Source organism: Meles meles, chromosome 5, assembly GCF_922984935.1.
Source record: "Meles meles chromosome 5, mMelMel3.1 paternal haplotype, whole genome shotgun sequence".
NCBI lineage: Eukaryota > Metazoa > Chordata > Mammalia > Carnivora > Mustelidae > Meles > Meles meles.
In genome coordinates, this window is record NC_060070.1 from 79,623,165 (window position 1) to 79,635,756 (window position 12,592).

At 35.3% G+C, this 12,592-nt stretch overlaps 1 pseudogene; it reads right to left on the reverse strand.

Moving 5' to 3' along the window:
* Nucleotides 1–7,293: 7,293 nt before the first annotated feature.
* LOC123942825 lies at nucleotides 7,294–7,496 on the reverse strand (annotated as a pseudogene).
* Nucleotides 7,497–12,592: the final 5,096 nt, after the last annotated feature.

A 12,592-nucleotide genomic window follows, 5' to 3' on the forward strand; every position in this document is an offset into this window, starting at 1 on the left:
AGCATTTGGATAAATTTACAAGTAATACATAAGCCTCTTATGAGGCATAATTTTTACTTCCTCTGTGACTTTTGAACTTCTACAAGAGTTGCTATACAAAAATTTCAGACCCACAACCCCTGCCTGATCCTTTTAAAGAAGATATGTAATTAGCTATGAAAAATTACTGAAAATTTCTTTAACAGAAAAGAAACCAGGATCTACATAATTCATGAACTGCAGAATTCATCTCCAAAAAGTCTGGAATTTGCTTTGTTTAGTACATAAAGAAAATATTTTTGGTACTTATTTCATAGCAAATAAATTTCCCTATATCTAAGAAAGTATAATATCTATTTATTTTATAAAAATTGTACATATCTAAGAGTCCATGCATGTGACAAGGGGTAAATTTTTAATTCTCTATAGCAACCAGAATAATTCTAGAGATAATCTCATATAGCATTTTTGTGTGTGAACTCCCAGCTACATAGTTTGAAACTAGCAATGTGCAAAAAGACTCAAAGTTATTTCTTGTGCTATATAAACTACTGCATACAAATATTTACAGAAAATTTACAGAAAAGAGCTAAGATAGAGAGGCAATCTCCTGTTTCCTTCCTCATTATTACAATTCTATTTCATTAACATTTATTGAACACCTAGTATGCCCTGGATAGTGAATATTAAAAATGAACAAGAGAGGCGCCTGAGTGGGCTCAGTTAGTTAATTGTCTGCCTTTGGCTCAGGTCATGATCCCAGGGTCCTGGGGCTGAGCCCCACGTCAGGCTCCCTGTTTGGGAGCTGGGGGGCCTGCTTCTCCCTCTTCCTCTGCAGCTCTCTCTGCTTGTGCTCTCTCTCTCTAATAAATAAAATCTTTCAAAATACTTACATACATACATAAATACGAACATGATATAACGTCTGCTGCCTAGAAATACAAAGCCTGTTGAGGAATTTTCTTCCATTATTCCTAATCTCATTGGGTGGGTTATTAAGGCAAGAGTTTTTTCTATCATGGACCAATCTGGGCACTGTCTCAATAAATACATCATAAAACTGATCTATTCATAGAAGCATAGTTGGAAGGATTAGTTTTGTGTTGTTTTATTTCTGTGGTGCAAAGCTAAGTCTCATTCTCTTAGTTGTATTGTTTCATCCCACTTACCCACTCTCATCAAAACCACCCTGACTAAAAGTGTTAAAAAAAACTTTAAAAACTGGGTGCAGGGTATAGATGAACTTTCTACATTATCTCTGCAACTTTTTGATGAATCTAAAACTATTCTAAAATTTTTTAAGTTTATTTTTAAAAAACTAAATGTGAAGATAATGAGCATTTTATGTAGGTATTTTCAATACATTTTGCCAACAATTATCAATCAATAGTCCAAGAATCACAGGACACTGAAAAACCATATGAAACGCTAACACTATTATCTTCTGTATTAACTATTTTCCTGAAATGAAAATAGAATTGAGGTTTATTTTAGAGGTAATTTTTTTTGACCATTCCTTTTCAATACATGTTTTTGAGCCAGAAGAACCAAAACACATTAAAGAAGCTTAGTGGAATTTAGGAATCCTCTGCCAATGTTTCCCAAAGGAAGCATCATCGAGATTTTGGTTGGGACAATTCTCTGTAGTACAACAATGTCCCATGAATTAAAGAATAATTAATATTTTGGCTCCCGCTCTGTAGCACTCTTTAGTTATTGTGACAATTAAAACAAATCCAAATATTTCCAAATGCCTTCTGGAAGGAAGTACCATCTGGCACCACTAGACTAATCTCTGTTTTTAGAAAGGGTAAAATAGAAATCCAGAGAAGTCATATAGGCTTGATTGAGGGTGACAAAATGAGTGAAGTTCAAAATGGCAGGCAGGCTTTTCTTAAACGATATTCCTAAGCTACATGAGTGTTTTTTAATGCTATAGCATTCCTTTCAAGTTTTCTGAATTTTTGATGTTTAGACTCAGTGTGAACTAAACCAAATTTTCAAACAAGAAAACTCAAGGCCTGTATGGAGTTGGATTTAGTAACTGATTTTGAATTACTAATAATTTTTTTTTATTTTGTTCTCTATTAACGCGAACATATGCTTCATGACTCTGAAGGACAACTTAAGAAAATAGTTAAAAATTAAAAGCAAGCAATAAAGCAAACAGTAAGGACAGGAAAGATCCTATTCCTTTCCAGCAGAGCCACAGTAGATAAATGACTGCAAGAACAGGATTAATGGGAATAACGTGCACCCTGGCTATGGATCCAAGAAAAGAATCCTATATGCCTAGAATAAAGAGAACAGACAGGAAGGTCAAAGTCAAGTCGGCAAATATTAGACTGGATAGACCACCTTTTATGTAGAGATAATTAAGGAAATTTAAGGCTGAAGGACAAGAGAAAGGAAACATAAACCTGAATCTCAGAAAAAGGACAAGCTGGCAAATTTTGTATTCTAATGATGGAGAAATACATTCTAGAAAAATTATTGGGGTTCTTAGTCTCATGTAAAATAACAAAGCAGAACTTCAGGCTAAATATTCCATTTATGAAACACCACCAATATCAAAGTTACAGGATAATGAACATTTACATGCTAGAAAGCATAGCATTGAAGTATACATAAAATCTAATAGAAATGTGAAGAAATTGAGAAAAATAACCCCACAGTTTTCCATGTAAGATTTTAATACATCTCATAATTTGACAGCGCAAAAGGATTTATTTTTTATTTTTAGAGATATTAATTAATTAATTAAAATTTATTTTAATTTTGGAGAGCCTAATTAATGAGGTTAGATATACAAATAGATAACTTATCATAGGAAATATATCCTTTTCAAGAATGCATGAAACAAAAAGTAATTAACTACTGAGACACAAATTTCAATTTTTCCGGAGTAGAAATGACAAAAGCCATATTCTCTGACTACAATGTAATAAAAAGATAATTTAATGATAATAACTTCAACCAAAAGGCTTATCTTTATGGAAAATGAAAAACATGTCCTAAAAAGTTGTTGGGTTAAAAGAAAACCAAAGCTACCAAAGCTTTTAAAATGTATAAGATATGTCAAAGCTTTAAGTAGACAAATGCATAACTTTTTATACATCAATTATTATTAATATAGAAAAATAAAAAGAACGAGCACTTCAAAATAAAACATAAAGTGTTAGAACAATGAAAATAATAAAAGTCAAACTAGAAACTGAAAGAAAAAGATAGTTTGATCTATAAAAGCAAAACCTTGATCTGTTAGGGGGTAAAATTATTTTGAAAAAATGTCTCTGAAATCCCTTATTCTAGACCAGGAATTAGTGGAAAAGAAATATAAATACATTTCTGGAAAAGTTACTGAGGCTGTCTTTAGTCTCATAGTATTTCTGGGTGCTCAATGGTAATTCTGATTTGGAGTCCAGAGGTGGTCCTAGGTCAGAGATCCCATAGAAAAAGCACACTTCCTGGCAAGCTCACAGCTTCCCTATGACCTGGATTCTATTTGCTTTTCCTCTTTCAGAGTTTTTGTCCCATGAGCATTACACATGAACAACTGGGGATTCTCCCAGTATGCTTATAACTGGTATTTCTTAAACCCAAGCACTACTTTCTGTGTTTAGCATAAGTAGAACACTATTTATTTGGGTCTCCAAGACCAAGCTAGAATCAGTGTCCTTCTCACTGAGTTCCTGAGCCTCCAGCTCACTGCTCTGGTGGCCCTCTGCTGCCCCCTATTGGTTTTAAGCAATACTCTATCAGGCACTGGATACAAATGGCTTAAAACCTCAGAATAACTTCTAACTTCAGAAATAACCTATGTAAACCAATACAGTTAGTAGGTCTTAGCTTTTAGCAGTGTAATAAAATGACGTTTTTTGTTAATCATAATCCTCACACATAAGTAAAGCAAATTTGCCTTCCGTAAAAGCACAATATTTATTTTTACCAACTAGATTCAGAAATTAACTTCAGCTCAAAGCTTTCTTGATTAACTTTAGTTTTCCAGATTAAAACCATCAAGATATACATATAATGAATTTTCCCAATAATTCAGTGATTCTTTACATTTCTGAGTTTTGAACAGATTTGAAATCAGATGAAAATTATATCCCAAAAGGCAGCTATCAGGTCACCATGATATAATTCCATGATTCATTTTCAAGAAAAGACTTTTTGCACCAGCTTGGGAAAGTGCTGTCCTGACCAAGGCCACCATACTTCTTCTAGGGGCCTACATCAATAACTGATTTATTTCAGGACATAAAGGCCCCACTCAACTCTAAAATGTCATTCTGACTCCAGAGGTTCCCCATGAAGTCAGTTGAGGCTACAGGCAGGCCTGCATCACAGCACAATTTCTCCCTCTGCCTATTCCTGTTTCCTCCTCATCCCTGCTGCAGGTATCAATCCCAAAAGTACTATTTAATAAATATCCTAATGCTAAACTTCATCTCAGAGTTTTCCTGGGGAACCTGCTATGTCAGAACTATATTCAAGCCTGCATAAAGCAGCATTTTCCCCTTCTCAGGGGAATTATTCAAAAGCTACAAGAAGTCTTTTCTCCCTTTCACTCTGTAAAAAATATTTATCTATTCCTTTCATCTCTTTTCTCTTGAGGCAGTCAAGGCCAGTGAAACCCATAGGGCCAAGGAGACTGTTGAGGCTGTGAAGCAGGAAGAGCAGAGGAGGTAATCAACTGAGTCAATAGTTTGATTACATATAGAAGGAATGAGCAAATAAGTAAATGATTTAAAAATAATGGAAAACCACATTTTTCACTATTAGAAAAAGGCATTATAAGTATGGAAAAGCCAAAAGCCCAAATCAGCCAAATTCAACAATATTGTATTGGAATTGGAATTATCACTGTGAATACATGGTATTGATTATATAGATGTAGATCTAGAAATAGATACAAATGCTTGTATGTAAGCATAGATGGATGATTGGATGGATAGATGGATAGATAGATGATAGATAATAGATAAACAGACAGATAGATGGATGGATGGATATTTCCTCTACCTGACGGGAAAGCTTAGAAGCCACTGCATACCAAAAGCAGCAAATAGAAGTAGTGGTCAGATTTTGGTTTCTAAATAGCATTTTCCACTATATAGAATGAGAAATCCTTGGGAAAATAAAATAATAACATGAACCTGGAGATCTTGTGCCAGAAAGTAAGAAAGAGCTGAAAAGAAAATGATAGGAAATCATTATTGTTTGAATAACAGGATATTTACATAATTTCAAAATATCTCCCTTCAAAATACTTCTAATTACAAAAAGAATAGAGAAACTTGGCAGATACCACTTAAAGAAGAGATAAAAGTTATCATCACCAATAATGGAACAAATTGATATCATATGCTTATTAACGTAGTACAATAAGAACACAGCTTTACTTCTATAATATTCCTCAAAATACATAAGCTGAATGTAATCATATGGAACATCAGATAAATCCAAAGATGAGAGGTATTCAACACTTTAACTGGACTGGCATGCTTCAAAAAATAACAAGGTGATGGGAAAAAAGGAAAACCTGAGGACTGGTTCCAGATAATAAACAGACAGGACAACTAAATGCAACATGTAATCCTTCATTGGATCCTGGACCAGATTTTTTAAAAATCTACTTATCTATCGAATTATCATAATTAGATAGGTAGATAGGTAGATATAGGTAGGTAAATAGATGGATAGATAGATAGATACTGCTGAAACATAGAAGATAAAACTAAAAAATGAACCAGTGAAAGGGAAATAAATTTAAAATTAATGAAGACAATATAGAAGATGAAGAGGGTGGGATCAAGCAACTATGATTGGAACCTTCAAAGAAAAAGCTAAAATAATGAAATAGAACAAATAGTTAATCACATAATTTGTAAAAATATTACAGTTGTTACTCTAGAATGAACACAATAATTACTTAATTGAGACTGAGTTTAGGGGGACTAAAATGACTGCAGGACTTTTCATTATCTGAAATTATCTGAAATATGACCCAAAATGATGAAACCAGATTCCAGGTTTCTTCCATTGCCACAGGAAGAAGTAGCATCATGACTTAGAAAAGATAGTGGTAGACAAAAATAAATTGCTTTATTTCTAAATTTATATTTATCTATCAGTTACATTTTTATCTGTGTCTATGAATATATTCTGTCTAGAAGAGAACCATAAACTGGCACTACAGGTTGCTGCTGGGGAAAGAAATTTGTTGGAGATCTGGAGTGGAAGAGAGGCTTAATTTTGGTGACCAACTTTGCTGCCACACAAAAAAGAGGAAAGGCAAGAAAGATCCAGCCTGCTCGAGCGCACTCATTTTTAATTCACGATAAGGAAGACATCAACGGATCCCAGTTAAGGATTCTATCTTCAGGCACATCTCAGTCTGCTGAGGATTTTTTTCACCACCCTCATGTCAGAAACCTGAACTTGATCTCCCATTTTAACACTGCCTTTGATGTTTCTGCTGTTAACTAGCCATCCTCTACTCTCTTCCCGCTTTGACTTGGAAGTCTGTTAACCCTCTTTTGTTTCTTAATTTGTTTCTTGTTTGCTATGTGAACTTCCCTTGGATCCTAATTTCTGTATTCCAGTTACATACTACTGATTTTATCCTGAATCTTAATCATTCCAGAGAATTTAATGTTGTTTTATTGCGGCTACTTCTGCCTTTTACCTGGATGATGATAATACTTTGACAAATTAGTTTGTTCTAATATTTTAACCCAAGCCCCTCAAATAAATACTTCATGGATGGCTATCTGTTCTATTTATAAAATAAGATTTTAATTTTCCTTTGGGAAATAAATTCAGTGTATGGATTCTTACTTAGAACCCTTATTTATATCCCATGTAATAGATTAATCCAGTTTTCCCACTTTGTCTCATTTTATTCTCAATGGAAATATAAGCCACCCAGTTACCATGTTCTGAAAAAGAGTATATTTGAACAGTGTTTCCCCAAGCATAACCCATGATATGTGATATGTTAATTGTTTTGTTTTGTCTCAGGAGACAGAAAGTCCCGCGGTTATATAAATTAAACACTGGCTTAGTAGGCTTATCACAGGATTTCTCAAAACCTGTAAAAGTAATATGTGCTGTGAATCTCTAACAGAGAAAACACTTATTTGAAAAAGATCTCTTTACTTTGGTCCCCTTTTACTTCAGAATTTTCCTTTCTTCTATTTTTCTTATAGAGTTGTGATGAGGATTAAAGCAGTCAGTACATGTAAATGCTCATAGAGTTGTGATGTAAATACTTGATGGGGATTAAATGAGTCAATACATGTAAATACTTATAACAGCATGCATATAGTACAAGTTTTGGATTATAACTGTTATTATTATTATTATTATTGATGGTGATGATGATGGTAAGAGTCATGTAGCAACTAGGCAATTATTTTTCCTATCCTGGAAATAAATGTGCCTTCAATTAGCAATAATCGCGCCTCGGATAAACCTCATTGGCTACGATACTGCCACTGCGCAAAGCTTATAAATGTGCCTTCAAATTGAACATGAAACCAATGAACTATCTTGGCAAATGGATAAACGGTCAACTAAAATACTCTTGTTGTGTGCTCGCTTCGGCAGCACATATACTAAAATACTCTTGTTGACTTCTACTTTATAAATGGAATATCATTCAAGAATGTCAGCTCTCTTAAATTGAAACTCATGTTTTAAAAGTAAATATATATTATAAAAATATCAGAGTCAATGGAAAAAAATGCTTCTGATAATTCAAACACTGCCTAGATAGATTATTAAAAAGAAAATAAATCTGGTAATAATTTAAAACCACAATTCATGTCAAAACTAAGATTTTTAAAGTGCATTTATTCTAGAGTACTCCATTACATTGCCTTGGGCAGGACTAAACCTTACTATTGCAGAGAAACGATATGCACAATCTCTTTTAAATCCCAAGCTATTTTGCACTCCATATATTTCTCCTCTACCCCAGGACATAATCAATAACCTTATAAAATAAGTCAGGATTCTTACTCTTAAACATTCTGACCCAAGTTGCAACTGTTTCAGTGTGTAGTTTTCAAGATAAAATTTAAACACCAATACAGAATAAAACTCCTATTTGGAACTGAAGTAATAATTTAAACATAAATACATACAGAATCAATAACCTATTTTTAGAAGAGATAGTCAGCTGTTCTGCTGCCTCAGACAAAACATTGGTTACATTTATATAAAAGTAACCATAGTTATTGGCTGGCATAAATAATGCCTACACAGATCTCTCAAGCATTACAAAGCCTGCTGTTTATGACGCCTACATTCTGGCTTTACATACAGAAGGAAGGTCAAGCTGTGAAAGTCAAAAGAATTCATGACATTGTTCCACTACTAGAGCCTACAGAAGAGGGTATTATTGAAGAAGCACTAAAGAGCTCTTAAAGAATCAAAAATGAATCCATTTGCAGCTAACTGTTGGCTGCAGGCATTTATGGAAGAGGGAGTAGATGCACTAGAAAAATCTTATTTTTACTTGTAAGTAAATACCAAATTAAAAGTTCTTTGGGAGTCTGGGGAATAACAAATGACAAATTTTAAAAAATGACAAATAAGGGGGTGCCTGGGTGGCTCAGTGGGTTAAAGCCTCTGCCTTTCACTCAGGTCATGATCCTAGGGTCCTGGGATCGAGCCCCGCATCGGGCTCTCTGCTTGGCAGGGAGCCTGCTTCCTCCTCCTCTCTCTCTCTGCCTGCCTCTCTCCCTACTTGTGATCTCTATCTGTCAAATAAATAAATAAAATCTTTTAAAAAAAATGACAAATAAGATGTGCCTGTAATGATGGAATTATTTGCAATCACACTACAGGTGAGGTGTTTTATTTTTTATTCACTTACAAAATACTCACATTCAAGCTGTATCCTTTCAGTTTAAGATTTTATTTATTTATTTATCAGAAAGAGAGAGGGAGCACAAGTAGGCAGAGTGGCAGGCAGAGGCAGAGAGAGAAGCAGGCTCCCTACTGAGCAAGGAGCCCAATGCAGAACTCGATCCCAGGATCCTGGGATCATGACCTGAGCCAAAGGCAGCAACCTAACTGACTGAGCCACCCAGGCGTCCCTATCCTTTCAGTTTAATTTGTTTTTCTATTTCTTTCCTCAATGACTGAAAATATTTCATGGGTTTTGTTGTTAAAAGCAATCATATTTTCTGTAAGACTTGCTTCCATCCCTGCATCTTTTAAATTCTAATTCTCCGTGTCAGGACTGATACCATCTGGAAAAGAGGATGAATTGAATGCTGTGAACCTTGAAATTAGCAGGATATTTCTAAAAACTAAGAGGAAAAGTTTTTAAATTCTTCAAGATTTCAAGTGTGGAGGCCAAGAAAAACAAGGCTGTACTCACCTTGAGTCTAGCCCTAACATCGCCCTCCCCTCCATAAAACTGAAGGAGGCTGAGGCTGAGGCGGAAGAAAATGGAAACAGTTAAACCTAAATATCACTAACAAGAACGCTTGATAAACTCCCAATTGTCGTCATGTTAGTGCCTCATCAGAGGGAGAAACAGCCTTGATTTGATAATAAAAATCCCAACAGTCTTTTTTACCCTGATAGCCCTTCTGAACATCCCCTTTGTCCTCACCTACTGCTGAGCCAGCAGTCATGGCCCAATTATCTACTGCCAAGTCCACTCCCACTCCCACTCTGCCTTTAAAAACTCTGACTGTAATCTGGTTCAGGGTCCAAGTCCCTACTCTGCTGTGTCAGGTATACTTGGGCCCAAGCTTAAGCTTGTCAAATAAACCCTTGTGTGATTGCATCAGTGTTGGCTCCTTGGTGGTCTTTCCAACACGAAAACTTGGGCCTAACACAAGGTCTTTCTTTCTTCCTTCCTTTTTTTTTTTTTTTTTGGCAAGGTATTCCTGAACTAAAATTCATAGCATATCATATTTCTGGCTTTCTAAATCTTACAATTTGTAGCAACTTTTATTTCTGGCTTTCTAAATTAAATTCTAACACAAGCCATCAATCAAGTTTTGTTTCTGGGATAGTCACTTATCTATGCACTCATGTACAAAAGAGGTGAAATGTTTTCGGTCCCCTTCATTAGACAAGGAAATTTGAGATATTTCATTATAATATACCCCCTTATTTCTGTAACCGAGGAAGAGCAAAATCGAAAACAAAATTTTGTTTTGTGAGATAGAGATCAGTTTAATATTGTTTTACACTAAAACCCTTTTATTTACTTGAATTTGGAGGCAAGGGATAAGAAATAGGAAGGAAACTCAAAGAGATTTTCTCAATAGAATCATAGATTGCTTTTCTCTGGATTTGCTAATGTTCTAAGATTTAGTAATTGTTCATTTAGGACTATAAACATACTTGCTTGTCTTCTTTCATAGAAAATAATAATCCGTCTGGGAAAAATAAATATGATTATCAGATTTTGATATCTTGGATTATTTTCAAGAAAATAATTTTGAAAAGTCTCAGAAATTTTTAGTCTCCTAAAGAAATACTTTCACAGCAGGATCAAAAACAGGTGAGGTATGCCTGGGTGACTCAGTCAGTGAAGCATCTGCCTTCAGCTCAGGTCATGACCCGGGGGTCCTGGGATCGAATCCTGCATCAGTCTTCCTGCTCAGCCAGGAGTGTCTTTCTCCCTCTGTCTGCCATTCCCCCTGCTTTGGTGTCTCTCTCTCTCTCTCTGATAAATAAATAAATAAAATCTCTAAAAAAAAAAAAAAAAGGTGAAAAGGGACCTTAAGTAACTACTCACTGTCATCCAAATCCTTCTTCACTTATTTCCTCCTGCTATGAAATTCACCCTTAAGCTCATTCATTTATAAATATTTACTGAATGTAGGCTATGTACAAAGACATGTCCAGTACCTTCAAAGCATATAAAATAATCTATGACCTTATGGAATTTACACTATATGGGGCATTCAAGGACGGATGATTCATGGAAAGAAAACCAAAGGGAACTATCAAATTCATTTCACACCAGCAAAATAACATTCATTTAAAAACACCTCCTATGTAAAAGGCATGTTCTCATTTTACAAATATAGTAAATTGTAGAGGTATCATGTGATTAAATTTTGAGTATAGTGTTTGAGGCATGATAAAGACCACATATTATTTAAATGTGGTAGCAGTAAGGGGACCTTAAGGAAACAAACCAGATTATTCATTAAAATTTTCATGTAAATACTTTGCAAATTTATTATTTATTTTTCAATAATATTAAAATATTTTATTAAAAGATTAGGTTATTTTCCACAGACAACAATTACAAAAAATTAAGGAAAATAAAAATTCATTAATCAAAAAATGACAAACTCTACAGTTATTGCTAAAATCAGAGTACCTGTCCTAGGCCGAATAATGGTCCCTCTGAAGAAGGGCACATCCTAATATCTAGAATCTGTGAATATGTCACCTTATAAACAAAGGGGACTTTGCAGGTATAATTAAGATAAAGATGGAGGTGGGAAATTAGCCTGGATTATCCAGCTGGGCTCAATGTAATTGCAAGGGTCCTTATAAAATAAAGAGGTAGGCAGAAAAATCAGAAAGAGATATGACAACATGAGCAGAGGTCAAAGTGATAAGCAGCTATAGGCCAAAGAATGTGAGTAGCCTCTAAAGCTAGAAAAAGCAAGGAAATGGATTCTCCCCAGAACTTCCAGAAGAATGCACCTTGATTTTAGCTCAAAGAGACCCATTTTGGACTTTTGACCCACAAAACCAGAAGATAATAAATTTATGTTGCTTTAGGCCACTGGTTTGTGCTAATCTGCTATAGCAGCAATAGAAAAATAATTATAGCACCTTTAGAGCATTTGCTATGTGTAACTACACACTTAATGTATTTAATCATCCTAAGAGCTCTATAAAGTAGATACTGGAGTGACATCACCAAGGTGGTGTCACACGTCAATTTCCTCAAAAGAATAATAACTATTCAAAAACAAGATACCACTTTGACAATCCTAGAACAGGAAAATGAGACTCAAGCACCCCTTACACCATAGAGACCAAGACAGACCGCATTACAAGGGTCAGGGAAGCAGTTACATGTTAACCACACTGCCCATATGCCAGGCCAGTGCAGCACCACACGAAAATGAAAACGTCTCTTTTGAGCCTCCAGTTCTTCCCGTGGGAAAAGAGAATGCACAGGGGATAACCAGCTTTCCCCCAACATTGTGGGTTGCTTTGTGGGAGCTTGTACTCTGATCTTGCCCCAGGAGGATTGCAGGGTAATTTGCAGGACTCAATCACTGGGAATTTGACTGACAGAGCAGGGAGGATGGGCCTGTAACAACCAGCATAGAGATGTTGGCAGACTGAGTTCATACCTGCAGTGTACGAGTACTAATCCAAAAAGTAGTTTTGCTCATCTATAGAACCAAGTTGGTATACACTCGGATCAGGGAACTCAGTACAGTGCATATATGACTGGTTTGGATCATCAAACAAGAAATTTTCCTGGCCCTAGAGCCTAGTTTGCCCACACTTAGGCAAAAAGCTGAGTGACACACCACCCACTGTGGAAAGGGTCTTCTGGGCCATATCTGGCCAAAAGGACTGGGGGAACAGCTGAATG